A 24,767-nucleotide genomic window follows, 5' to 3' on the forward strand; every position below is an offset into this window, starting at 1 on the left:
CACTGTGTCCCTCACTGTGTCCCTCACCGAGCGCCTCACTGAGCCCCTCACTGAGCCCCTCACTGTGTCCCTCACTGAGTCCCTCGCTGTGTCCCTCACTGAGCCCCTCACTGTGTCCCTCACTGAGCCCCTCACTGAGCCCCTCACTGTGCCCCTCACTGAGCCCCTCACTGTGTCCCTCACTGTGTCCCTTACTGAGCCCCTCACTGAGCCCCTCACTGAGCCCCTCACTGTGTCCCTCACTGTGCCCCTCACTGAGCCCCTCACTGTGTCCCTCACTGTGTCCCTCACTGAGTCCCTCACTGAGCCCCTCGCTGAGCCCCTCGCTGTGTCCCTCACTGTGTCCCTCACTGAGCCCCTCGCTGTGTCCCTCACTGTGTCCCTCACTGAGCCCCTCGCTGTGTCCCTCACTGTGTCCCTCACTGAGTACCTCACTGCGTCCCTCACTGTGTCCCTCACTGAGCCCCTCACTGTGTCCCTCGCTGTGTCCCTCACTGAGTCCCTCACTGAGTCCCTCATGTGTCCCTCACTGTGTCCCTCACTGAGCCCCTCGCTGTGTCCCTCGCTGTGTCCCTCACTGAGTCCCTCACTGTGTCTCTCACTGAGCCCCTCACTGTGTCCCGCACTGAGTCCCTCGCTGTGTCCCTCGCTGTGTCCCTCACTGAGCCCCTCACTGAGCCCCTCGCTGTGTCCCTCACTGAGTCCCTCGCTGTGTCCCTCACTGAGTCCCTCACTGTGTCCCTCACTGAGCCCATCACTGTGTCCCTCGCTGTGTCCCTCACTGAGTCCCTCACTGAGTTCCTCACTGTGTCCCTCACTGTGTCCCTCACTGTGTCCCTAACTGTGTCCCTCATTGAGCCCCTCACTGTCTCCCTCACTGAGTCCCTCACTGTATCCCTCACTGAGTCCCTCACTGTGTCCCTCACTGTGTCCCTCACTGTGTCCCTCACAGAGCCCCTCACTGTGTCCCTCACTGTGTCCCTCACTGAGTCCCTCACTGTGTCTCTCACTGAGCCCCTCACTGTGTCCCTCACTGAGCCCCTCACTGTGTCCCTCACTGTGTCCCTCACTGAGTCCCTCACTGTGTCTCTCACTGAGCCCCTCACTGTGTCCCTCACTGAGTCCCTCACTGTGTCCCTCACTGTGTCCCTCACTGAGCCCCTCACTGAGCCCCTCGCTGTGTCCCTCGCTGTGTCCCCCACTGCGTCCCTCACTGTGTCCCTCGCTGTGTCCCTCACTGAACCCCTCACTGAACCCCTCACTGAGTCCCTCACTGTGTCCCTCGCTGTGTCCCTCACTGAGCCCCTCACTGTGTCCCTCACTGTGTCCCTCACTAAGCCCCTCATTGAACCCCTCACTGTGTCCCTCACTGAGCCCCTCACTGTGTCCCTCACTGGGCCCCTCACTGTGTCCCTCACTGTGTCCCTCACTGAGCCCCTCGCTGTGTCCCTCACTGAGTCCCTCACTGTGTCCCTCACTGTGTCCCTCACTGAGCCCCTCACTGAGTCCCTCACTGTGTCCCTCACTGAGTCCCTCACTGTGTCCCTCACTGTGTCCGTCACTGAGCCCCTCGCTGAGTCCCTCACTGTGTCCCTCACTGAGTCCCTCACGGTGTCCCTCACTGAGTCCCTCACGGGGTCCCTCACTGAGCCCCTCACTGAGTCCCTCACTGTGTCCCTCACTGTATCCCTCACTGAGTCCCTCACTGAGCCCCTCACTGAGTCCCTCACTGTATCCCTCACTTAGTCCCTCACTGAGTCCCTCACTGTGTCCCTCACTGAGCCCCTCACTTAGTCCCTCACTGTGTCCCTCACTGAGTCCCTTGCTGTGTCCCTCACTGTGTCCCTCACTGTGTCCCTCACTGAGTCCCTCACTGTGTCCCTCACTGAGATCCTCACTGTGTCCCTCACTGTGTCCCTCACTGAGCCCCTCACTGTGTCCCTCACTGAGTCCCTCACTGTGTCCCTCACTGACACCCTCACTGCGTCCCTCACTGAGTCCCTCACTGTGTCCATCACTGCGTCCCTCAATGAGCCCCTCAATGAGCCCCTCACTGTGTCCCTCAATGAGCCCCTCAATGAGCCCCTCACTGTGTCCCTCACTGAGCCCCTCACTGCGTCCCGAACTGTGTCCCTCATTGAGCCCCTCACTGTGTCCCTCACTGAGTCCCTCACTGTGTCCCTCACTGAGTCCCTCGCTGAGTCCCTCACTGTGCCCCTCACTGTGTCCCTCACTGAGTCCCTCGCTGTGTCCCTCACTGTGTCCCTCAATGAGCCCCTCACTGTGTCCCTCACTGAGCCCCTCACTGCGTCCCTAACTGTGTCCCTCATTGAGACCCTCACTGTGTCCCTCACTGAGTCCCTCACTGTGTCCCTCACTGAGTCGCTCGCTGAGTCCCTCACTGAGCCCCTCACTGTGTCCCTCACTGAGTCCCTCACTGAGCCCCTCACTGCGTCCCTAACTGTGTCCCTCATTGAGCCCCTCACTGTGTCCCTCACTGAGTCCCTCACTGAGTCCCTCACTGTGTACCTCATTGAGCCCCTGACTGTGACCCTCGCTGAGTCCCTCACTGTGCCCCTCACTGTGCCCCTCACTGAGTCCCTCACTGAGCCCCTCACTGTGTCCCTCACTGAGTCCCTCACTGAGTCCCTCGCTGAGTCCCTCACTGTGTCCCTCACTGAGCCCCTCACTGTGTCCCTCACTGAGCCCCTCACTGAGTCCCTCACTGAGTCCCTCACTGTGTCCCTCGCTGTGTCCCTCACTGAGCCCCTCGCTGTTTCCCTCACTGTGTCCCTCACTGTGTCCCTCACTGTGTCCCTCACTGAGCCCCTCACTGTGTCCCTCACTGTGTCCCTCACTGAGCCCCTCACTGTACCCCTCACTGTGTCCCTCACTGAGCCCCTCACTGTGTCCCTCACTGTGTCCCTCACTGAGCCCGTCGCTGTGTCCCTCACTGTGTCCCTCACTGTGTCCCTCACTGAGCCCGTCGCTGTGTCCCTCACTGAGTACCTCACTGAGCCCCTCACTGTGTCCCTCACTGAGCCCCTCACTGAGCCCCTAACTGTGTCCCTCATTGAGACCATCACTGTGTCCCTCACTGAGTCCCTCACTGTGTCCCTCACTGAGTCCCTCGCTGAGTCCCTCACTGTGCCCCTCACTGTGTCCCTCACTGAGTCCCTCACTGTGTCCCTCATTGAGCCCCTCACTGTGTCCCTCACTGAGTCCCTCACTGTATCCCTCACTGTATCCCTCACTGAGTCCCTCGCTGAGTCCCTCACTGAGTCCCTCACTGTGCCCCATACTGTGTCCCTCGCTGTGTCCCTCACTGTGTCCCTCACTGAGTCCCTCACTGTATCCCTCACTGAGCCCCTCACTGTGTCCCTCACTGAGTCCCTCACTGAGTCCCTCACTGTGCCCCATACTGTGTCCCTCGCTGTGTCCCTCACTGTGTCCCTCACTGAGCCCCTCACTGTGTCCCTCACTGAGTCCCTCACTGAGTCCCTCAATGTGTCCCTCACTGTGTCCCTCACTGACCCCCTCACTGTGTCCCTCACTGTGTCCCTCACTGAGTCCCTCACTGAGTCCCTCACTGTGTCCCTAACTGTGTCCCTCACTGAGTCCCTCACTGAGTCCCTCACTGTGTCCCTAACTGTGTCCCTCATTGAGCCCCTCAATGTGTCCCTCACTGTGTCCCTCACTGACCCCCTCACTGTGTCCCTCACTGTGTCCCTCACTGAGTCCCTCACTGAGTCCCTCACTGTGTCCCTAACTGTGTCCCTCACTGAGTCCCTCACTGAGCCCCTCACTGTGTCCCTCACTGAGTCCCTCACTGAGTCCCTCAATGTGTCCCTCACTGTGTCCCTCACTGACCCCCTCACTGTGTCCCTCACTGTGTCCCTCACTGAGTCCCTCACTGAGTCCCTCACTGTGTCCCTAACTGTGTCCCTCACTGAGTCCCTCACTGAGTCCCTCACTGTGTCCCTAACTGTGTCCCTCACTGAGTCCCTCACTGAGTCCCTCACTGTGTCCCTCACTGTGTCCCTCACTGAGCCCCTCACTGTGTCCCTCACTGAGTCCCTCACTGAGTCCCTCACTGTGCCCCATACTGTGTCCCTCACTGTGTCCCTCACTGTGTCCCTCACTGTGTCCCTCACTGAGCCCCTCACTGTGTCCCTCACTGAGTCCCTCACTGTGTCCCTCACTGTGTCCCTCACTGACCCCCTCACTGTGTCCCTCACTGTGTCCCTCACTGTGTCCCTCACTGAGTCCCTCACTGAGTCCCTCACTGTGTCCCTAACTGTGTCCCTCATTGAGCCCCTCACTGTCTCCCTCACTGAGTCCCTCACTGTATCCCTCACTGTGTCCCTCACTGAGTCCCTCACTGAGCCCCTCACTGCGTCCCTAACTGTGTCCCTCATTGAGCCCCTCACTGTGTCCCTCACTGAGTCCCTCACTGTATCCCTCACTGTGTCCCTCACTGAGTCCCTCGCTGAGCCCCTCACTGAGCCCCTCACTGTGTCCCTCACTGAGTCCCTCGCTGAGCCCCTCACTGAGCCCCTCACTGAGTCCTTCACTGAGCCCCTCGCTGTGTCCCTCACTGAGCCCCTCACTGAGTCCCTCACTGTGTCCCTCACTGAGCCCCTCACTGAGCCCCTCACTGTGTCCCTCACTGTGTCCCTCACTGAGTCCCTCACTGTGTCCCTCAATGAGCCCCTCACTGTGTCCCTCACTGGGTACCTCATTGAGCCCCTCACTGTGCCCCTCACTGAGTCCCTCACTGAGCCCCTCACTGTGTCCCTCACTGAGCCCCTCACTGTGTCCCTCACTGAGTCCCTCACTGTGTCCCTCACTGTGTCCCTCACCGAGCCCCTCACTGAGCCCCTCACTGAGCCCCTCACTGTGTCCCTCACTGTGTCCCTCACCGAGCGCCTCACTGAGCCCCTCACTGAGCCCCTCACTGTGTCCCTCACTGAGTCCCTCGCTGTGTCCCTCACTGAGCCCCTCACTGTGTCCCTCACTGAGCCCCTCACTGAGCCCCTCACTGTGCCCCTCACTGAGCCCCTCACTGTGTCCCTCACTGTGTCCCTCACTGTGTCCCTTACTGAGCCCCTCACTGAGCCCCTCACTGAGCCCCTCACTGTGTCCCTCACTGTGCCCCTCACTGAGCCCCTCACTGTGTCCCTCACTGTGTCCCTCACTGAGTCCCTCACTGAGCCCCTCGCTGAGCCCCTCGCTGTGTCCCTCACTGTGTCCCTCACTGAGCCCCTCGCTGTGTCCCTCACTGTGTCCCTCACTTAGCCCCTCGCTGTGTCCCTCACTGTGTCCCTCACTGAGTACCTCACTGCGTCCCTCACTGTGTCCCTCACTGAGCCCCTCACTGTGTCCCTCGCTGTGTCCCTCACTGAGTCCCTCACTGAGTCCCTCATGTGTCCCTCACTGTGTCCCTCACTGAGCCCCTCGCTGTGTCCCTCGCTGTGTCCCTCACTGAGTCCCTCACTGTGTCTCTCACTGAGCCCCTCACTGTGTCCCGCACTGAGTCCCTCGCTGTGTCCCTCGCTGTGTCCCTCACTGAGTCCCTCACTGTGTCTCTCACTGAGCCCCTCACTGTGTCCCTCACTGTGTCCCTCACTGAGTCCCTCACTGTGTCCCTCAATGTGTCCCTCACTGAGCCCCTCGCTGTGTCCCTCGCTGTGTCCCTCACTGAGCCCCTCACTGTGTCCCTCACTGAGTCCCTCACTGTGTCCCTCACTGTGTCCCTCAATGAGCCCCTCACTGTGTCCCTCACTGTGTACCTCATTGAGCCGCTCAATGTGCCCCTCACTGAGCCCCTCACTGTGTCCCTCACTGAGTCCCCCACTGTGTCCCTCACCGAGCCCCTCACTGAGCCCCTCACTGTGTCCCTCACTGTGTCCCTCACCGAGCCCCTCACTGAGCCCCTCACTGAGCCCCTCACTGTGTCCCTCACTGAGCCCCTCGCTGTGTCCCTCACTGAGCCCCTCACTGTGTCCCTCACTGTGTCCCTCACTGTGTCCCTCGCTGAGCCCCTCGCTGTGTCCCTCACTGTGTCCCTCACTGAGTACCTCACTGCGTCCCTCACTGCGTCCCTCACTGAGCCCCTCACTGTGTCCCTCACTGTGTCCCTCACTGTGTCCCTCACTGAGTCCCTCACTGTGTCCCTCACTGTGTCCCTCGCTGAGTCCCTCACTGTGTCCCTCACTGAGCCCCTCACTGTGCCCCTCACTGAGTCCCTCACTGTGCCCCATACTGTGTCCCTCGCTGTGTCCCTCACTGTGTCCCTCACTGAGCCCCTCGCTGTGTCCCTCCCTGTGTCCCTCACTGAACCCCTCACTGTGTCCCTCACTGTGTCCCTCACTGAGTCCTTCACTGAGCCCCTCGCTGTGTCCCTCACTGAGCCCCTCACTGAGTCCCTCACTGTGTCCCTCACTGAGCCCCTCACTGTGTCCCTCACTGTGTCCCTCACTGAGTCCCTCACTGTGTCCCTCAATGAGCCCCTCACTGTGTCCCTCACTGTGTACCTCATTGAGCCCCTCACTGTGCCCCTCACTGAGTCCCTCACTGAGTCCCTCACTGTGTCCCTCACTGAGTCCCTCACTGAGTCCCTCACTGTGCCCCTCACTGAGTCCCTCACTGAGTCCCTCACTGTGTCCCTCACTGTGTCCCTCACCGAGCCCCTCACTGAGCCCCTCACTGAGCCCCTCACTGTGTCCCTCACTGTGTCCCTCACCGAGCCCCTCACTGAGCCCCTCACTGAGCCCCTCACTGTGTCCCTCACTGAGCCCCTCACTGTGTCCCTCACTGAGCCCCTCACTGTGTCCCTCGCTGTGTCCCTCACTGAGTCCCTCACTGAGTCCCTCACTGAGCCCCTCACTGTGTCCCTCACTGTGTCCCTCACTGAGCCCCTCGCTGTGTCCCTCGCTGTGTCCCTCACTGAGTCCCTCACTGTGTCTCTCACTGAGCCCCTCACTGTGTCCCTCACTGAGCCCCTCACTGTGTCCCTCGCTGTGTCCCTCACTGAGCCCCTCGCTGAGCCCCTCGCTGTGTCCCTCGCTGTGTCCCTCACTGCGTCCCTCACTGAGCCCCTCACTGTGTCCCTCACTGTGTCCCTCACTGAGCCCCTCGCTGTGTCCCTCGCTGTGTCCCTCACTGAGCCCCTCACTGAGCCCCTCGCTGTGTCCCTCGCTGTGTCCCTCACTGAGCCCCTCACTGTGTCCCTCACTGTGTCCCTCACTGTGTCCCTCACTGAGTCCTTCACTGAGCCCCTCGCTGTGTCCCTCACTGAGCCCCTCACTGAGTCCCTCACTGTGTCCCTCACTGAGCCCCTCACTGTGTCCCTCACTGTGTCCCTCACTGAGTCCCTCACTGTGTCCCTCAATGAGCCCCTCACTGTGTCCCTCACTGTGTACCTCATTGAGCCCCTCACTGTGCCCCTCACTGAGTCCCTCACTGAGTCCCTCACTGTGTCCCTCACTGTGTCCCTCACTGAGTCCCTCACTGAGTCCCTCACTGTGCCCCTCACTGAGTCCCTCACTGAGTCCCTCACTGTGTCCCTCACTGTGTCCCTCACCGAGCCCCTCACTGAGCCCCTCACTGAGCCCCTCACTGTGTCCCTCACTGTGTCCCTCACCGAGCCCCTCACTGAGCCCCTCACTGAGCCCCTCACTGTGTCCCTCACTGAGCCCCTCACTGTGTCCCTCACTGAGCCCCTCACTGTGTCCCTCGCTGTGTCCCTCACTGAGTCCCTCACTGAGTCCCTCACTGAGCCCCTCACTGTGTCCCTCACTGTGTCCCTCACTGAGCCCCTCGCTGTGTCCCTCGCTGTGTCCCTCACTGAGTCCCTCACTGTGTCTCTCACTGAGCCCCTCACTGTGTCCCTCACTGAGCCCCTCACTGTGTCCCTCGCTGTGTCCCTCACTGAGCCCCTCGCTGAGCCCCTCGCTGTGTCCCTCGCTGTGTCCCTCACTGCGTCCCTCACTGAGCCCCTCACTGTGTCCCTCACTGTGTCCCTCACTGAGCCCCTCGCTGTGTCCCTCGCTGTGTCCCTCACTGAGCCCCTCACTGAGCCCCTCGCTGTGTCCCTCGCTGTGTCCCTCACTGAGCCCCTCACTGTGTCCCTCACTGTGTCCCTCACTGTGTCCCTCAATGAGCCCCTCACTGTGTCCCTCACTGAGCCCCTCACTGCGTCCCTAACTGTGTCCCTCATTGAGCCCCTCACTGTGTCCCTCACTGAGTCCCTCACTGTGTCCCTCACTGAGTCCCTCGCTGAGTCCCTCACTGTGCCCCTCACTGTGTCCCTCACTGTGCCCCATACTGTGTCCCTCGCTGTGTCCCTCACTGTGTCCCTCACTGAGCCCCTCACTGTGTCCCTCACTGAGTCCCTCACTGAGTCCCTCACTGTGTCCCTCACTGAACCCCTCACTGTGTCCCTCACTGAGTACCTCACTGCGTCCCTCACTGAGTCCTTCACTGAGCCCCTCGCTGTGTCCCTCACTGAGCCCCTCACTGAGTCCCTCACTGTGTCCCTCACTGAGCCCCTCACTGAGCCCCTCACTGTTTCCCTCACTGTGTCCCTCACTGAGTCCCTCACTGTGTCCCTCAATGAGCCCCTCACTGTGTCCCTCACTGTGTACCTCACTGAGCCCCTCACTGAGTCCCTCACTGAGTCCCTCACTGTGTCCCTCACTGTGTCCCTCACTGAGTCCCTCACTGAGCCCCTCACTGAGTCCCTCACTGAGTCCCTCACTGTGTCCCTCACTGTGTCCCTCACCGAGCCCCTCACTGAGCCCCTCACTGAGCCCCTCACTGTGTCCCTCACTGTGTCCCTCACCGAGCCCCTCACCGAGCCCCTCACTGAGCCCCTCACTGTGTCCCTCACTGAGCCCCTCACTGTGTCCCTCACTGAGTCCCTCACCGAGCCCCTCACCGAGCCCCTCACTGAGTCCCTCACTGAGTCCCTCACTGTGTCCCTCACTGTGTCCCTCACCGAGCCCCTCACCGAGCCCCTCACTGAGCCCCTCACTGTGTCCCTCACTGAGCCCCTCACTGAGTCCCTCACTGAGCCCCTCACTGTGTCACTCACTGTGTCACTCACTGAGCCCCTCGCTGTGTCCCTCGCTGTGTCCCTCACTGAGTCCCTCACTGTGTCTCTCACTGAGCCCCTCACTGTGTCCCGCACTGAGTCCCTCACTGTGTCCCTCGCTGTGTCCCTCACTGAGTCCCTCACTGTGTCTCTCACTGAGCCCCTCACTGAGTCCCTCACTGTGTCCCTCACTGTGTCCCTCACTGTGTCCCTCGCTGTGTCCCTCACTGAGTCCCTCACTGAGTTCCTCACTGTGTCCCTCACTGAGCCCCTCACTGTGTCCCTCGCTGTGTCCCTCACTGAGTCCCTCACTGAGTTCCTCACTGTGTCCCTCACTGTGTCCCTCACTGAGTCCCTCACTGAGTCCCTCACTGAATTCCTCACTGCGTCCCTCACTGAGTCCCTCACTGTGTCCCTCACTGAGCCCCTCACTGTGTCCCTCACTGTGTCCCTCACTGAGTCCCTCACTGTGTCCCTCAATGTGTCCCTCACTGAGCCCCTCGCTGTGTCCCTCGCTGTGTCCCTCACTGAGCCCCTCACTGTGTCCCTCACTGAGTCCCTCACTGTGTCCCTCACTGTGTCCCTCACTGTGTCCCTCAATGAGCCCCTCACTGTGTCCCTCACTGTGTCCCTCACTGTGTACCTCATTGAGCCCCTCACTGTGCCCCTCACTGAGCCCCTCACTGTGTCCCTCACTGTGTCCCTCACTGAGCCCCTCACTGTGTCCCTCACTGAGCCCCTCACTGTGTCCCTCACTGTGTCCCTCACTGTGTCCCTCACCGAGCCCCTCACTGAGCCCCTCACTGAGCCCCTCACTGTGTCCCTCACTGTGTCCCTCACCGAGCCCCTCACTGAGCCCCTCACTGAGCCCCTCACTGTGTCCCTCACTGAGTCCCTCGCTGTGTCCCTCACTGAGCCCCTCACTGTGTCCCTCACTGAGCCCCTCACTGAGCCCCTCACTGTGTCCCTCACTGTGTCCCTTACTGAGTCCCTCACTGAGCCCCTCGCTGTGTCCCTCACTGTGTCCCTCACTGAGTACCTCACTGCGTCCCTCACTGCGTCCCTCACTGAGCCCCTCACTGTGTCCCTCACTGTGTCCCTCACTGAGTCCCTCACTGAGCCCCTCGCTGAGCCCCTCGCTGTGTCCCTCACTGTGTCCCTCACTGAGTACCTCACTGAGTCCCTCACTGTGTCCCTCACTGTGCCCCATACTGTGTCCCTCGCTGTGTCCCTCACTGTGTCCCTCACTGAGCCCCTCACTGTGTCCCTCACTGAGTCCCTCACTGAGTCCCTCACTGTGTCCCTCACTGAACCCCTCACTGTGTCCCTCACTGAGTACCTCACTGCGTCCCTCACTGAGTCCTTCACTGAGCCCCTCGCTGTGTCCCTCACTGAGCCCCTCACTGAGTCCCTCACTGTGTCCCTCACTGAGCCCCTCACTGAGCCCCTCACTGTTTCCCTCACTGTGTCCCTCACTGAGTCCCTCACTGTGTCCCTCAATGAGCCCCTCACTGTGTCCCTCACTGTGTACCTCATTGAGCCCCTCACTGAGTCCCTCACTGAGTCCCTCACTGTGTCCCTCACTGAGTCCCTCACTGAGCCCCTCACTGAGTCCCTCACTGAGTCCCTCACTGTGTCCCTCACTGTGTCCCTCACCGAGCCCCTCACTGAGCCCCTCACTGAGCCCCTCACTGTGTCCCTCACTGTGTCCCTCACCGAGCCCCTCACCGAGCCCCTCACTGAGCCCCTCACTGTGTCCCTCACTGAGCCCCTCACTGTGTCCCTCACTGAGCCCCCTCACTGTGTCCCTCGCTGTGTCCCTCACTGAGTCCCTCACTGAGTCCCTCACTGAGCCCCTCACTGTGTCACTCACTGTGTCACTCACTGAGCCCCTCGCTGTGTCCCTCGCTGTGTCCCTCACTGAGTCCCTCACTGTGTCTCTCACTGAGCCCCTCACTGTGTCCCGCACTGAGTCCCTCACTGTGTCCCTCGCTGTGTCCCTCACTGAGTCCCTCACTGTGTCTCTCACTGAGCCCCTCACTGAGTCCCTCACTGTGTCCCTCACTGTGTCCCTCACTGTGTCCCTCGCTGTGTCCCTCACTGAGTCCCTCACTGAGTTCCTCACTGTGTCCCTCACTGAGCCCCTCACTGTGTCCCTCGCTGTGTCCCTCACTGAGTCCCTCACTGAGTTCCTCACTGTGTCCCTCACTGTGTCCCTCACTGAGTCCCTCACTGAGTCCCTCACTGAATTCCTCACTGCGTCCCTCACTGAGTCCCTCACTGTGTCCCTCACTGAGCCCCTCACTGTGTCCCTCACTGTGTCCCTCACTGAGTCCCTCACTGTGTCCCTCAATGTGTCCCTCACTGAGCCCCTCGCTGTGTCCCTCGCTGTGTCCCTCACTGAGCCCCTCACTGAGTCCCTCACTGTGTCCCTCACTGTGTCCCTCACTGTGTCCCTCAATGAGCCCCTCACTGTGTCCCTCACTGTGTCCCTCACTGTGTCCCTCACTGTGTCCCTCACTGAGCCCCTCACTGTGTCCCTCACTGAGCCCCTCACTGTGTCCCTCACTGTGTCCCTCACTGTGTCCCTCACCGAGCCCCTCACTGAGCCCCTCACTGAGCCCCTCACTGTGTCCCTCACTGTGTCCCTCACCGAGCCCCTCACTGAGCCCCTCACTGAGCCCCTCACTGTGTCCCTCACTGAGTCCCTCGCTGTGTCCCTCACTGAGCCCCTCACTGTGTCCCTCACTGAGCCCCTCACTGAGCCCCTCACTGTGTCCCTCACTGTGTCCCTCACTGAGTCCCTCACTGAGCCCCTCGCTGTGTCCCTCACTGTGTCCCTCACTGAGTACCTCACTGCGTCCCTCACTGCGTCCCTCACTGAGCCCCTCACTGTGTCCCTCACTGTGTCCCTCACTGAGTCCCTCACTGAGCCCCTCGCTGAGCCCCTCGCTGTGTCCCTCACTGTGTCCCTCACTGAGTACCTCACTGAGTCCCTCACTGTGTCCCTCACTGAGCCCCTCGCTGTGTCCCTCGCTGTGTCCCTCACTGAGTCCCTCACTGTGTCTCTCACTGAGCCCCTCACTGTGTCCCGCACTGAGTCCCTCGCTGTGTCCCTCGCTGTGTCCCTCACTGAGTCCCTCACTGTGTCTCTCACTGAGCCCCTCACTGTGTCCCTCACTGAGCCCCTCACTGTGTCCCTCACTGAGCCCATCACTGTGTCCCTCGCTGTGTCCCTCACTGAGTTCCTCACTGAGCCCCTCACTGTGTCCCTCACTGTGTCCCTCACTGTGTCCCTCACTGAGTCCCTCACTGAATTCCTCACTGCGTCCCTCACTGAGTCCCTCACTGTGTCCCTCGCTGTGTCCCTCACTGAGTCCCTCACTGAGTCCCTCACTGTGTCCCTCACTGAGTCCCTCACTGAGTCCTTCACTGAGCCCCTCACTGTGTCCCTCACTGAGTCCCTCATTGTGTCCCTCAATGAGCCCCTCACTGTGTCCCTCACTGTGTCCCTCACTGAGCCCCTCACTGTGTCCCTCACTGAGTCCCTCACTGTGTCCCTCACTGTGTCCCTCACCGAGCCCCTCGCTGAGTCCCTCGCTGAGTCCCTCACTGTGTCCCTCACTGAGCCCCTCACTGAGCCCCTCACTGTGTCCCTCACTGAGCCCCTCACTGAGCCCCTCACTGTGTCCCTCGCTGTGTCCCTCGCTGTGTCCCTCACTGAGTCCCTCACTGTGTCCCTCACTGAGTTCCTCACTGTGTCCCTCACTGAGCCCCTCACTTTGTCCCTTACTGTGTCCCTCACTGAGTCCCTCATTGAGTCCCTCACAGAGCTCCTCACTGCGTCCCCCACTGTGTCCCTCACTGTGTCCCTCAATGTGTCCCTCACTGAGCCCCTCGCTGTGTCCCTCGCTGTGTCCCTCACTGAGCCCCTCACTGTGTCCCTCACTTTGTCCCTCACTGAGTCCCTCACTGTGTCCCTCACTGTGTCCCTCACTGTGCCCCTCACTGAGTCCCTTACTGAGCCCCTCACTGAGCCCCTCACTGTGTCCATCACTGTGTCCCTCACTGAGTCCCTCACTGTGTCCCTCACTGAGCCCCTCACTGAGCCCCTCGCTGAGTCCCTCACTGTGCGCCTCACTGTGTCCCTCACTGAGTCCCTCACTGTGTCCCTCACTGAGTCCCTCACTGAGCCCCTCACTGTGTCCCTCTCTGTGTCCCTCACTGAGTCCCTCACTGTGTCCCTCACTGTGTCCCTCACTGAGTCCCTCACTGTGTCCCTCACTGAGTCCCTCACTGAGCCCCTCACTGTGTCCCTCTCTGTGTCCCTCACTGTGTCCCTCACTGTGCCCCTCACTGAGTCCCTCACTGTGTCTCTCACTGAGCCCCTCACTGTGTCCCTCACTGAGTCCCTCACTGTGTCCCTCACTGAGTCCCTCACTGACCCCCTCACTGAGCCCCTCACTGAGTCCCTCACTGTGTCTCTCACTGAGCCCCTCACTGTGTCCCTCACTGTGCCCCTCACTGAGTCCCTCACTGTGTCTCTCACTGAGCCCCTCACTGAGCCCCTCACTGTGTCCCTCACTGTGTCCCTCACTGTGTCCCTCACTGAGTCCCTCACTGAGCCCCTCACTGTGTCCCTCACTGTGCCCCTCACTGAGTCCCTCACTGAGCCCCTCACTGTGTCCCTCACTGAGTCCCTCACTGTGTCTCTCACTGAGCCCCTCACTGACCCCCTCACTGTACCTCTCACTGTGTCCCTCACTGAGCCCCTCACTGTGTCCCTCACTGTGTCCCTCACTGTGTCCCTCACTGACCCCCTCACTGAGCCCCTCACTGAGTCCCTCACTGAGTCCCTCACTGTGTCTCTCACTGAGCCCCTCACTGACCCCCTCACTGTACCCCTCACTGTGTCCCTCACTGAGTCCCTCACTGTGTCCCTCACTGAGTCCCTCACTGTGTCCATCACTGTGCCCCTCACTGAGTCCCTCACTGAGCCCCTCACTGAGTCCCTCACTGTGTCCCTCACTGAGTCCCTCACTGTGTCTCTCACTGAGCCCCTCACTGTGTCCCTCACTGAGTCCCTCACTGTGTCTCTCACTGAGCCCCTCACTGTGTCCCTCACTGTGTCCCTCACTGTGTCCCTCACTGAGCCCCTCACTGAGCCCCTCACTGTGTCCCTCACTGAGCCCCTCACTGAGCCCCTCACTGTGTCCCTCACTGAGCCCCTCACTGTGTCCCTCACTGAGCCCCTCACTGTGTCCCTCACTGTGTCCCTCACTGAGCCCCTCACTGTGTCCCTCACTGAGCCCCTCACTGTGTCCCTCACTGAGTCCCTCACTGAGCCCCTCACTGACCCCCTCACTGAGTCCCTCACTGAGCCCCTCACTGACCCCCTCACCGAGTCCCTCACTGAGTAACGGGCTCCATGTGGACTGATTCACCTGACGGTCTCAGGGCCTCTCCCATCTGGACCAACCTCCCTGCTCTCTGATCTGAGTAACCCCCTCCCCTGTCCCCTTTGTTCCCCATCATTTGCCTCACCGTCGGCTCTCTGCCTACACCACGGCTGTTCCGGGTTTATGGCACTCTCCTCTCTCCCTGGGAGAAAGATTTCCCAGCCTCCTCCAGCCCTGATTTCCTCAATCCTACCGCCCCTCTTCTAGCCATCACTGTTTACTCTCTGCCCTCCTCGTCTCTCCCCGACCCTGCTTTCTCTCTCTCTCTCTCTCTCTCTCCTTCATTCCTACTCTCCCATCCCCGCGTTCTCTCTCTAATATCGAAAAGCATGCTCTCCTCTGTCACATCACCCCACAGTCCATGTTCCTGCTGTGCACTATTACCCAGGCACTGACCCTCCGACAGTGCCCACTCCCTCAGCACTGACCCTCCGATAGTGCCCACTCCCTCAGCACTGACCCTCCGACAGTGCCCACTCCCTCAGCACTGACCCTCTGACAGTGCCCACTCCCTCAGCACTGACCCTCTGACAGTGCGGCGCTCCCTTATATTGACCATCCCCACTATCACACCACTCTATGACCCTTCACCCTTGTCCATCAGACCTGCAGCAAAAAAAACTCTGAATGAACGTGCTCCGTAGCGTTCACAGTATTTTTTTCTCGCAGACCTATATCGTTCCCATTTCTCCTTTTGACCTCATTCTCTCCCCACCCCGTTGAGGTTTCTGGCGGATCCCCGCCCATACAGGTGAATGTTTTCTTCAAGATGTCCCATCCAAAATGGCCACCAAGCCGATTTACGTTCCCAGATACCTGGGTCCTTCCCCACAAGCCCCATCCCGGTTCCCTCGCACCCTCCCACACCCCCTCTCACCCGATTTGGCCACTCTTCGTGTACTTACGTATCCTTTTTCTCTGATTTTCCGCATGTCAGCTTGCCCTTCCTGTGTAGGCAGTACATGATGGCGACCACCAGCAGGAGCAGGAGGATGCAGACCACCACCGCGATTATCGCAGCTCCCCCACTGCCATGAGACTCACGGCCCTCTGCAGAGACACGGAGAGAGAGAGGGAGGAGAGAGAAGATGTGTCAGAGATTGGGTGACCCTTGATGACCACAGGCAAGTGATGGGACCGAGAGAACGCAGACAATGTCCCGAGATGGCCAGCCCCACCAAGGACACAGAGGCACGAGAGACGGGGGCAAAGACAGCCCTCAGGAGGGTTTGTCAACGATTCGGAGGAGAATACTGGAGGCCAGGTTGGTACACATTCGCAGCTGACCCCAACGTTGGGCGACAACAGTGAAGAAGGTTACCTCAGACCGTTAAAGGATCTCGATCCAGTGGGTCAATAGGGGGCTGAAACATGGCCGATGGAGTTCACTCTGGACAAGTGCGAGGTAAAACTAGCAAGGGCAGAGTTTGTCCAACGAATGGCAGGGCTTTGAAAACGGGGACACTGGAAAAACACAGCAGGTCAGGCAGCATCCGAGGAGCAGGAGGGTCATCAGGATTGCCCACAACATTGATTCTCCTGCTCCTCAGACTCTTCCCGATCTGCTGTGCTTTTCCAGCACCACATATTGCGTCTCTGACTCTCCAGCGTCACCAATCCTCCCCTTCTCCTTCGGTGGTGCTGTAGAACAGAGGGACCCAGGGGTTCAGGGACATCATCCTTTGGAGTTTGTGTCACATACAGACAGGGGGGTTACGAAGGGGTTTCACACACTCCCCTTCATTGCTCAGCCCTTTGAGTGTAGGAGTTGGGAAGGTCATGTTGAGGTTGTACAGGACATTGGGGAGGGCCCCTTCTGGAATACTGTGTCCAGTTCTGGTCACCCTGTTATAGGAAGGATATTATTAAACTGGAGAGGGTTCCGGAGAGATTTCCCAGGATGTTGCCGGGAATGGGAGGGTTGGAGTTATAACGAAAGGCTGGATAGGCTGGGAGTTTTTTCCCCGGAGCGTCGGAGGCTGAGGGGTGACCTTATAGAGGTTTATAAAACCATGAGGGGGACAGAGAGGGTGAATGGTGGGTGTCTATTCCCCCCAGGGTGGGGGGGGGATTTGAAGACCAGGGGGGGCACATGTTTAAGGGGAGAGGAGAGAGACTTAAAAAAGACACGAGGGGCAACTGTTTTCCCCAGAGGGTGGTCCGTGTGTGGAATGACCTTCCTGAGGAAGTTGGGGGGGGGGGGAACAGTTACAACATTTAAAAGGGATTTGGATAAGGACATGGACAGGAAAGGGTTGGAGGGAGATGGGCCAGGAGCAGGCGGGGGGGACTGGGTTAGTTTGGGGATGGGCCGAATGGTCTGTTTCTATGTTGTGGGACTCTATAACTCTGTGACATAGACACGGAGAATGGGAAATCATCGAAAATTGATGTCTCGCCTTGAGAAAAAGGCACCAGAGGTGATAAAAATGGGGTTAGACAGTTACAGTAGAGAAGATACATTGTGCGTTGGCCTCATAGTGAGGGGAGTGGAACACAGGAGCAGGGAGGTCTCACTGCAGTTGTATCGCGTGGGACCATCCTTGGCGTATTGGGGTGTGCAACTTGGATGTTCTCTGTATCTGAGGAAGGGGGTTCGGTGGTGGAGGGAGAGCCGAGAAGGGCTTCCCAGACCGATTCTCGGGATGGTAGGACTCACGGACGAAGAGAGACGAGATGGGTCAGGAGTGGATTTCAGAAAAATGAGGGGAGTGAGCTCATAGAGTCCTCCAAAACTCTCTCAGGGACGTGACAGGGGTGGGTAGACTCCAGGGGCAAAACGGCAGCTATTTCTGTGTTTCTTTCTGTCTAATGTTTAGAACGATCCAAGATCTAGAGAGAGAGAGAGAGAGAGAGAGAGAGAGAAGGGGGAGAGAAAGAGAGAAGGGGGAGAGAAAGAGAGAGAGAGAGAGAGGAGGAGAGAGAGAGAAAGAAGGGGGAGAGAGAGGGGGCAAAGAGAGAGGGAGAGAGATGAGGGGGAGAAGGAGAGAGAGAGAGAGAGCGCGAGAAGAGGAGGAGGAGAGAGAGAGAAGGGGATAGAGAGAGAGGGAGAGAAGGGGGAGAGAAAGAGAGAGAGAGAGAGCGAGGGAGAGGGAGAGAGAGAAGGGGGAGAGAAAGAGAGAAGGGGGAGAGAAAGAGAGAGAGAGAGAGAGGAGGAGAGAGAGAGAAAGAAGGGGGAGAGAGAGGGGGCAAAGAGAGAGGGAGAGAGAGAGGTGGGGAGAGAGATGAGGGGGAGAAGGAGAGAGAGAGAGAGCGCGTGAGAAGAGGAGGAGAGAGAGAGAGAAGGGGATAGAGAGAGAGGGAGAGAAGGGGGAGAGAAAGAGAGAGAGTGAGAGAGAGGAGGAGAGGGAGAGAGAGAAGGGGGGAGCGAGGGGGGGGGCAAAGAGAGAGGGAGAGAGAGGGGGAGAGAGAGAGGGAATGAGAGAGAGAGAGAGAGAGAGGGAGGGGGGGAGAGAGAAAGAGAAGGGGAGAGAGAGAAGGGGAGAGAAAGAGAAAGAGACCGAGAGAGAGAGAGAGAATATGATATGATTGAGTATTGTGTGCAGTTTTGGGCCCCATATCTCAGGAAGGATGGACTGGCCCTTGGAGGGGGTTCAGAGGAGGTTCACGAGAATGGTCCCAGGAATGGAAAGCTTAACGCGTGAGGAATGTTTGAGGGCTCTGGGTCTATACTCAACAGAGTTTAGAAGGATGGGGGAGGGGGATCTGATTGAAGGATACAGTATGGCCTGGACAGAGTGGATGTTGGGAAGATGTTTCCATTGGTCGGAGAGACTAGGACCCGAGGGCACAGCCTCAGAGTAAAGGGAAGACCCTTTAGAACAGAGATAAGGAGAGACTTCTTCAGCCAGAGGGTGGGGAATCTGTGGGGGCCGGGTCACTGAGTATATTTAACACGGAGATAGATAGGTGAAGGGGGTCACAGTGAGAAAGCAGGAGGTTGGGGGTTGAGAAATGCGCCAGCCAGGATTGAATGGCCGAGCAGGCTCAATGGGCCGAATGGCCTAATTTCTGTGCTTTGAGCCAATGGGCAGTGCGATCCCACTCGGTCTGACCCTTGAGCTGTGGGGAGAGCTGGCACGTGCACCGTCTCCCAGATGCTGTCGGCCTCCTGCCTTGAAGGGGAGACTCCGTACTGACCAGGACAAGTCTCATCGCCTGGCCTGCACGAAACCGGCTCCCTCCAGTGCCAGGCCTCAGGCCTCCCCCTGCACACGCTCAGTCCGTCAGGAGCCTCCTCGCGCTCACGGTCAATGGCCACGCCCAGTGGCTAGGGGCCGCCATTTTGGAAAATGGCCGCCGGGCATTCCAATCGGGGGAGCGATCCTGGGCGCGGTGGGGGAGTGCAGCCCAGGGAGGGGGCAGCTCGACACAGTTAGGGGTGGAAATGGGTCAGTGTTGGGAGGGATGAGGGAGGGGGAGATTGCACAGACTGCTCCATGGAGGAGGAGGCTGGGGACGAACAGAGAATATAGTGTGGGACCCAATGGGTCCAACGTGTTTGGTCAGGGCCCTGTTTCAGTTCAGTCGGCTCACTCACCTCTCTTTTTTACAGAGTCCACTGTGCAGCAGGAAGGAAGAGAGCAGAGGGTGAGAGGAGGACAGAGGCTTGGACAATACAGCACAGTCATGAACATGCTCCCCAGACTGGGATGGGAGGGCATCGTGGTGAGGGAGAGCACGAAGGAACAGATCCTCCCCACCCCAGTCAGCACAGACAGGACGGACTGTCCCTGACCATAATGCAAACACAAGGCACAAGCTCCCTCTACACTGTCCCGCCCATCAAACACTCCCAGGACAGGGACAGCACGGGGTTAGATACAGAGTAAAGCTCCCTCTACACTGTCCCCCATCAAACACTCCCAGGATAGGGCCAGCACGGGGTTAGATACAGAGTAAAGCTTCATCTACACTGTCCCCCCATCAAACACTCCCAGGGACAGGGTTAGATGCAGAGTAAAGCTCCCTCTACACTGTCTCCCCATCAAACACTCCCAGGGACAGGGACAGCACGGGGTTAGATACAGAGTAAAGCTTCATCTACACTGTCCCCCATCAAACACTCCCAGAGACAGGGACAGCACAGGGTTAGATACAGAGTAAAGCTCCCTCTACACTGTCCCCCATCAAACACTCCCAGAGACAGGGACAGCACAGGGTTAGATACAGAGTAAAGCTTCATCTACACTGTTCCCCCATCAAACACTCCCAGGGACAGGGACAGCACGGGGTTAGATACAGAGTAAAGCTCACTCTACACTGTCCCCCATCAAACACTCCCAGGACAGGGACAGCACGGGGTTAGATACAGAGTAAAGCTTCATCTACACTGTTCCCCCATCAAACACTCCCAGGGACAGGGACGGCACGTGGTTAGATACAGAGTAAAGCTTCATCTACACTGTCCCCCCATCAAACACTCCCAGGGACAGGGTTAGATACAGAGTAAAGCTCCCTCTACACTGTGCCCCCATCAAACACTCCCAGGGACAGGGACAACACGGGGTTAGATACAGAGTAAAGCTTCATCTACACTGTCCCCCATCAAACACTCCCAGGGACAGGGACAGCACGGGGTTAGGTACAGAGTAAAGCTCACTCTACACTGTCCCCCCATCAAACACTCCCAGAGACAGGGACAGCACAGGGTTAGATACAGAGTAAAGCTCACTCTACACTGTCCCCCATCAAACACTCCCAGGGACAGGGTCAACACGGGGTTAGATACAGAGTAAAGCTTCATCTACACTGACCCCCATTCAAACACTCCCAGGGACAGGGTTAGATACAGAGTAAAGCTCCCTCTACACTGTGCCCCCATCAAACACTCCCAGGGACAGGGACAACACGGGGTTAGATACAGAGTAAAGCTTCCTCTACACTGTCCCCCCATCAAACACTCCCAGGGACAGGGACGGCACGTGGTTAGATACAGAGTAAAGCTTCATCTACACTGTCCCCCCATCAAACACTCCCAGGGACAGGGACAGCACGGGGTTAGATACAGAGTTAAGCCTCCTCTACACTGTCCCCCCATCAAACACTCCCAGGGACAGGGACGGCACGTGGTTAGATACAGAGTAAAGCTTCATCTACACTGTCCCCCCATCAAACACTCCCAGGGACAGGGTTAGATACAGAGTAAAGCTCTCTCTACACTGTGCCCCCATCAAACACTCGCAGGGACAGGGACAACACGGGGTTAGATACAGAGTAAAGCTCCCTCTACACTGTCCCCCCATCAAACACTCCCAGGACAGGGACAGCACGGGGTTAGATACAGAGTAAAGCTTCATCTACACTGTCTCCCATCAAACACTCGCAGGATAGGGAGAGCAGGGGATTAGATATAGAGTAAAGCTCCCTCTGCACTGTTCCCCCCATCACACACTCCCAGGGACAGGGACAGCAGGGGGTTAGATACAGAGTAAAGCTTCATCTACACTGTCTCCCATCAAACACTCGCAGGATAGGGAGAGCAGGGGATTAGATATAGAGTAAAGCCCCCTCTACACTGTTCCCCCCATCACACACACCCAGGGACAGGGACAGCAGGGGGTTAGATACAGAGTAAAGCTCCCTCTACACTGTCCCCCCATCACACACTCCCAGGGACAGGGACGGCACGTGGTTAGATACAGAGTAAAGCTCCCTCTACACTGTCCCCCCATCACACACTCCCAGGACAGGGACAGCAGGGGGTTAGACACAGAGTAAAGCTCCCTCTACACTGTCTCAGCTGTCCTCCACAACAAAATCTGTGGCTCCAAGAGCTGGTCAGAGGCTGGGAATCCTGCAGCGAGTAACTCCCCTCCTGACTCCCCCCCGAAGCCTGTCCCAACCATCGACAAGGCCCACATCAGGAGGGTGATGGAATAAGACTCATGGAAGTGAACAGAATGCCCTTGGGCCCTTCAGCCCAACCTATCCATACTGGCCCATTTACACAATAAATCTCGTCCCATTTGCTTGTGTTGGGTGAATTCCCCTGAAGGCCTATCCCATCCATGTCCCTGTCGAAATGTTCCTTCCACGAGAAAATGGGACCATCCTCTCCCACGATCTCGGAGAGTCTGTTCCAGACACTCACCAGACACTGTGTAAAAAACATTGCCCCCTGGACCCTTTTGTACCTCGTCCCTTAAACCTACATCCTCTCGTTTTACGCTCCCTACCTACCACTGTATCCAAACGGGTGCCTGGGAATACAGAGCGGGGAGCTTTACGTCCGCGATGGGTAAGTTGTTCGAGGGGATTCTGACAGACAGGATCCCCTGGCATTTGGGGAGGCAAGGGCTCATTTGGGATAGCCCGGCTTTGTGTGTGGGAAATCATATCTGATGGGATTTTTGAAAAGTTGACCAAGGAAGTTGATCCAGTGCGGGAGACGTTGTCTCCATGGACTTCAGTAAGGCCTTTGATCAGATACCGCACGGTGGGTTGCCGAGTCTGGTTAAATCTCACGGGATGCAGAAAGAGCCAGCCAACTGGATACAAAGTTAGCTTGACCGTCGAAGATAGAGGGTGGGTGATGGAGGGTGGTGTTTCAGACTCGAGGCCTGTGACCAGCGATCGGCCACAGGTATCGGTGCTGGGTCCACTGTTATTCGTCATTTGGAGAAATGGTTCGTTTGGGAAGGTGGGAGATATGGTTAGTGCGTTTGTGGATTGGTGGTGTGGTGGACAGTGAAGAAGGTTCCCTGGGAATACAGAGAGATCCTGATCGACCAGGCCAGTGGGCTGAGGAACGGCAGATGGAGTTTAATTCAGGTAAATGCGAGGTGTCGCGTTTTGGTAAAACAAACCAGGGCAGGACTTACACAGTCGATGGGAGGGCCTGGGAGTGTTATAGAATACTCAAAGGGGCAGCTGCAATAACACTCAAGAAGCTCGACACCATCCAGGACAAAGCAACCCCCACACCCACAAACATCCTCTCCCTCCCCACCGACCCTCAGTAACTGCAGTGTGTACCATCTACAAGACCCACTGCAGAAACTCACCAAAGACCCTCAGGCAGCACCTTCCAAACCCACGGCCACTTCCATCTAGAAGGACAAGGGCAGCAGGTACATGGGAACACCCCCCCCCCCCTCCCCTCTCCCCGCAAGTTCCCCTCCGAGCCCCTCACCGTCCCGACTTGGAAATCTATCGGCCGTTCCTTCCTGGGTCAGAATCCTGGGATTCCCTCCCTCAGGGACATTGCGGTTCTACCCTACAGCACTGCAGTGTGTCAAGAAGGCAGCTCCCCCCCCAGATTCCCAAGGGGGGGGCAACTAGGGACAGGGAACGATAAATGCAGAGTTCTGTACAATGTAGGAGACCATTAGTGGGGTGGCCTGACCCTTTACACATGGGGATGGACTAACATTATGAATGTGTACAAACACATCCTTACTCCTGACGTCAGAGGTGGCACTGTTGTGGGTTTAACTGCAAAAGAAGGAGAAAAAAAAGCATCGATTTAACGTTTCACCGGGATCAGTCTGAGACAGACAGATTGAATAACTCTTAGGAAACACCATGAGCGTTGTTGGAGCTGGTACACACTGCTGTTACTGAGGGTCGGTGGGGGGAGGGAGGGGATGGTACACACTGCTGTTACTGAGGGTCGGTGGGGAAGGGAGGGGATGGTACACACTGCTGTTACTGAGGGTCGGTGGGGGGAGGGAGGGATGGTACACACTGCAGTTACTGAGGGTCGGTGGGGGAGGAGGGGATGGTACACACGGCTGTTACTGAGGGTCGGTGGGGGGAGGGAGGGGATGGTACACACTGCTGTTACTGAGGGTCGGTGGGGGGGGAGGGAGGGGATGGTACACACTGCAGTTACTGAGGGTCGGTGGGGGGGAGGGGATGGTACACACTGCAGTTACTGAGGGTCGGTGGGGGGGAGGGGATGGTACACACTGCAGTTACTGAGGGGTCGGTGGGGGGGAGGGAGGGGATGGTACACACTGCTGTTACTGAGGGTCGGTGGGGGGAGGGGATGGTACACACTGCTGTTACTGAGGGTCAGTGAGGGAGGGAGGGGATGGTACACACTGCTGTTACTGAGGGTCGGTGGGGGGGAGGGAGGGGGATGGTACACACTGCTGTTACTGAGGGTCGGTGGGGGGAGGGAGGGGATGGTACACACTGCTGTTACTGAGGGTCGGTGGGGTCAGGGAGGGATGGTACACCACTGCAGTTACTGAGGGTCGGTGGGGGGAGGGAGGGGATGGTACACACTGCTGTTACTGAGGGTCGAGGTCGGGGGGGGGATGGTACACACTGCTGTTACTGAGGGTCGGTGCGGGGGAGGGAGGGGATGGTACACACTGCAGTTACTGAGGGTCGGTGGGGGAGGGAGGGGATGGTACACACTGCAGTTACTGAGGTCGGTGGGGGAGGGAGGGGATGGTACACACTGCTGTTACTGAGGGTCGGTGGGGGAGGGAGGGGATGGTACACACTGCTGTTACTGAGGGTCGGTGGGGGAGGGAGGGGATGGTACACACTGCTGTTACTGAGGGTCGGTGGGGGGAGGGAGGGGATGGTACACACTGCTGTTACTGAGGGTCGGTGGGGGGAGGGAGGGGATGGTACACACTGCTGTTACTGAGGGTCGGTGGGGGGAGGGAGGGGATGGTACACACTGCTGTTACTGAGGGTCGGTGGGGGAGGGAGGGGATGGTACACACTGCTGTTACTGAGGGTCGGTGGGGGGAGGGAGGGGATGGTACACACTGCTGTTACTGAGGGTCGGTGGGGGGAGGGAGGGGATGGTACACACTGCTGTTACTGAGGGTCGGTGGGGGAGAGGGATGGTACACACTGCAGTTACTGAGGGTCGGTGGGGGGGGAGGGGAGGGGATGGTACACACTGCAGTTACTGAGGGTCAGTGGGGGGAGGGAGGGGATGGTACACACTGCTGTTACTGAGGGTCGGTGGGGGGAGGGAGGGGAAGGTACACACTGCTGTTACTGAGGGTCGGTGGGGGGATGGTACACACTGCAGTTACTGAGGTCGGTGGGGAGGAGGGATGGTACACACTGCTGTTACTGAGGGTCGGTGGGGGGAGGGAGGGGATGGTACACACTGCTGTTACTGAGGGTCGGTGGGGAGGGAGGGGATGGTACACACTGCTGTTACTGAGGGTCGGTGGGGGAGGGAGGGGATGGTACACACTGCTGTTACTGAGGGTCGGTGGGGGGGGAGGGAGGGG

The 24,767-nt window shown here is 58.6% G+C and overlaps 1 long non-coding RNA gene across 1 annotated transcript in view; it reads right to left on the minus strand.

The window, feature by feature from the left end:
- Positions 1–19,119, minus strand: part of LOC140458833 (uncharacterized) — a 32,666-nt gene extending 13,547 nt beyond the window's left edge. Inside the window, exons 1-2 of the long non-coding RNA XR_011953719.1 lie at positions 19,097–19,119; positions 15,462–15,606 (exon numbers count right to left, since the gene is read on the minus strand). This is a non-coding gene — a long non-coding RNA (uncharacterized lncRNA). The remainder of the gene's footprint in view (positions 1–15,461; positions 15,607–19,096) is intronic.
- Positions 19,120–24,767: the final 5,648 nt, after the last annotated feature.

This window comes from Chiloscyllium punctatum, chromosome 34 (genome assembly GCF_047496795.1).
Source record: "Chiloscyllium punctatum isolate Juve2018m chromosome 34, sChiPun1.3, whole genome shotgun sequence".
NCBI classification, from domain to species: Eukaryota; Metazoa; Chordata; class Chondrichthyes; order Orectolobiformes; family Hemiscylliidae; genus Chiloscyllium; species Chiloscyllium punctatum.